The sequence below is a fragment of the Marmota marmota genome, unplaced genomic scaffold (genome assembly GCF_001458135.2).
Source record: "Marmota marmota marmota unplaced genomic scaffold, marMar, whole genome shotgun sequence".
Taxonomy (NCBI): domain Eukaryota; kingdom Metazoa; phylum Chordata; class Mammalia; order Rodentia; family Sciuridae; genus Marmota; species Marmota marmota.
The window spans coordinates 48963758-48968046 of NW_026000026.1; positions in this window are offsets into that span (position 1 = coordinate 48963758).

Genomic DNA, 4289 nt, shown 5'->3' on the forward strand with positions numbered 1-4289 from the left:
AAAAAAAAAAAAAAAAAAAAAAAAGAACATTTTCTCTAATATGGAGAAGTTAACCCACAATAAATGGGGTTAGAGAGGAGAAGCTCAGTAGATAAGGCAAAGGGAAAGTGGGTATAGGAAAAGGAAAGACAGTGAAAAGAATATGACATAATTTTCCTATGTACATATATGAATATACCACAGTGAATCCCACCACCATGTACTCCAAAAATTAGATCTTTAAAATCAAATTTTCTTAATACCTGCACCACTATGTCTTACTTTCATTTCAATTGCATTAATTCTACTCACACTGTTTCCTTACCAAATAAATAATCTGGAGCAAGTTATTTCAACATGCTGGGCCCTAGCTTCATTATCTGTATCACGAAAATGTCAATAATATGTACCCCAAAGGTATTGTGGAAATTATGTCTGTTACTATGTGAAATGCATGAAAAAAGAAATTGCATTTACAATAACCTCACAATAGATCTTTTTAATCATTACTAATACATGATATTTTCAATCCCTTATCTAACTCTTAGATCTTTAAATCAAATGTCTTAACCATCACTGTATCCTGAGCCTCTCTCTTCATACCTGGCATTTGGAAAAGGTTTAACATGTTTATCAACTAGCACATGATATGTGGTAAAATTTTTGCCTGATCAGATTGTGTACCTATGTTAGTTCCTCCAAACTAAATTGTAATATTTTCCATAAAATAGACATGTCTTTTACTTTTTATGAATTCCTCAAAGAAGGTAATGCAGTACAAGATAGCACTCAGAAATAACACTAACGAATAAATTGAGTGTGAAATGGTGTTAACACTGGTTGACCTAAATCCATTGTGTTCTCTTACTTTCTTTCTCTTTTTCTACACTATCACTTGCAGAATCCAAAATACAAGCTGCCAGGGCAGGTACTACATTTGCTTCACATATTTAAAATGCCAAATAGTTTTTCAGTACTCAGTGAAGAGTAATGACAATAATAATAAAGATAAAAACAGTACTAAACTGGTTAAACAAGAATTATGCACAGAAACTGGCCTTTCTATTACATCTGAGGAAACGAAGCACGACTGCTCTTCAGAAATGGAAAGTCACTTTTCTATTAAACCAAGGGTATTTTGCAGTGGTTGCAAATAAGTAAAAATGAGTCAGATAAAGAAAATGGAAAATCTGAAACTCAAAAGTCCTCCACATTGAGCTAATATTTAAATAAGTGTTGTGAGTTATCCAGCCCACCTAGATAGCTCTAATTAAGGCAATCTTCCATAGTATTGAAGCTGAATTAGAGACTTGATTTGTATTAGACATAATAATATTTATATTGGATTTCAAAGGGCTCCAAATTCCTAGCAATCCTTGCTACATTCCTATTGGCAACTGCTACTGTTAAAATAGAAATTAAAAAGAGAAAAAAAGTGACTGAAGACAAACAAAAAGGTAAATGCGTCAAAACAGTCAAATAGGATATCTTGCTAAATAGCAGCTCAGTATCTTTTCTGAAATGAAAAACAAAAGGAGAAGCTTTAGTATCAACATCATATCTCTTCTTCTAGCAATATGCTTATTCATTCTGTAAGCATGTTTAAGCTATTACAGTGCTGAATGCTAGGTGAAATGTACACCTTGAGACATACATGTGCAGATACTATACTCAAGGCTCATGCTGAAATCAAGATTAAAATATACTTTGATATTTTGATTTTATGTCAAATTAAGCTGTTCTATGGGTTAAAGTGTTGTAATTAACAATATAAACACTGAACTCCTACTATATGTTGAATACTGTTTTAAATCTTTCCCAAAACTATATAAAGTAGATATTAATATTTTCTTCTTAAAAAAAATTCTCAGGCCCAGAAAGGCTAATAAAATTGCACAGTATCATTTAGCTACTAAGCAGCAGAGCTGAAGTTTGAGCCCAAGCAGTCTGCCTTAGGGCTTATGGTCTTTACTGCCACAGCTCACTCTCTCAATAATAGTGCTAGCTAAATCTGCTTGATTATTATGTACTGGGTGTTCTGAATATAGGTTGTTGATATTCAGAATAACTCTCTAAGGTAGATATAGGTGAGGCTTCCATAGAGGAAAAACCAATTCTTTAGTAGCATGTATCTAGTAAATGATAAAGTTAGGACAGAAAGGCTGACTGTCTCTAAAGCTTGTGCTTGTAACCACTACACAGTGCTGTCTCCCCTGAGATCACTTCCACCATCTTATGAACAAGACACATTATACAAACACTACGTTGTTCATCACTAGGAGCAAGGCACACATTTTGTTCTATACAAAACAGAAAAAAAAAATCTGGATCCCTAAGTTTGTAAATATGTAAATAGAACAGAAGTCACAGCACAAATTAAAATATTTTAACAGAAAGAAGATTTGTACTAGTTCACCAAGTCTCTTTCCCCTGTATACATAATCTATGGCTCAAAAGCTGAACTACCATGTGCTACCCTTCATCAGGGAAGGAATGTCAGGAGAGTTGTTCAGGCCTTGGAAGATCATACAGACCATGGAAGAGAATGGTAATTGTTTTTGTTTTTTTTTTTTTCATTTTTTGTACTGGGGATGGAACTCAGAGGCACTTGACCACTGAGCCACATCCCCTCCCCTAGTCTACATTTCATTTACAGACAGGGTGTCACTGAGTTGCTTAATGTCTTACTTTTGCTGAGGCTGGCTTTGAACTCACCTGCTTAGCTTTCAGAGCCTCTGGGATTACAGGTGGGCACCACAGTGCCTAATGAGACTGAGGTTTCTTGAAAAAACCATCTCCGTCTTGGCTTAAAGAAAACGGGTTTGTTGGTTGTTCAATGAAGATATAAATGCAATTGAAGAAGAAAAAGAAGAAGCAGAAAAAATTAAAAGCAAGTCAGCAAGCTTAAAAACAGAAATGGAAGTGGATATAAAACAAATTTTTTAATAAAAGACAAAATAAACAAAACTAGTAGAGACAATATATGGAAAACAACCACCAAGACCATGGAAGACTGGCTTAAAACAAATGGAGAACAATTAAATGTAGGAAAATAAAGTCTTAAACATAAAGAGATAGATAAATTCTTCTGTATGAGTATTTGCATATTCTCATCCATAGATTTTTCTATTTCTTTTTTTTCATTTTTTATTTATTTTTTAATTTGTTTTTATTAGTTACACATGACAGTACAATGATCTTGACATACATTTGAATGGGATGGGATATAATTTCTCATTTTTCTGATGTACAGGTATTTTTCTATTCCTGAAGTTAAAAAAAAAAAAAGTCTAGAGCACTCAACCTGTGGCTGGCTCCTGGAAACCTTACCTCCTCCCACTATGAAGAGCTATTTACTCTAGAAAACTTGTCTTTTTCTTGCAATAGGAATCCGGGCAGGTGCTGGGATAATGAGTGCTGAGAAAAATATGACCAGTCTGTTACAGCTGACTTTTCAGAATTGGTAATGTGTTGTAATATATCCTCTCATTCCAGATAAATACTCAGATTCATAAATAAGATAATTAACCCTAGACAAAGAAAACAAATAAGATAAACAACCCATTGGAGGAGTAAACAACAGACAGTGGATTGCTAAATGAAAGAAAATGTAAACAATTATTATATCTACCAAATTGTCTTTTAATAATTAGCTAGATAAAGAAAAAAAAAAGGTGCTGGTGGGGGGTGGGGGAATCTCATGAAATTTGAAGGAATATTAATAGAGAAGAGGAAAGTGATAGTGTGGGGGGAGAGGAGGGGAAGGAAAGGGAAAATTCTGCAAAATTATATTGGCAAAATGATATTGTTTTGATGTGCATGTTTGAACATGTAGCAATAAATCCCACCATTATGTACAACTATAATGCACCATTAAAATATGCAAAAAATTTTAACACAACAGGTAAACTTTTCATAAAGTCCAGGCTATACAACTCCCATGAGCATTTTGGAGAACTATTTAATCATGAAACCCAAATGGATAGAAATGAATCAAAGCAAAGACCAGGAATGGAAAAACTTGAGACAGACTATATAGATGGTGAGCAGTCACTCCATTTACATAAAAGAGCTAGTGATAAAGAAATGTGGATCCTCTTATTACATGTCAGCTATATAAAAATATAACCAACAAAACTGGGAGAGGGAGTGAAAGAAAGGAACTTTGACAAAGTGAATTTATAATCATACCCCAGGTAAGAGCTCTAGAAATGCTAATTCTTCCAAATCAATGTTAGAGATAAAAGTTATAAATAACATATATATATATATATATATATATATATATATATATATATATATATATATAT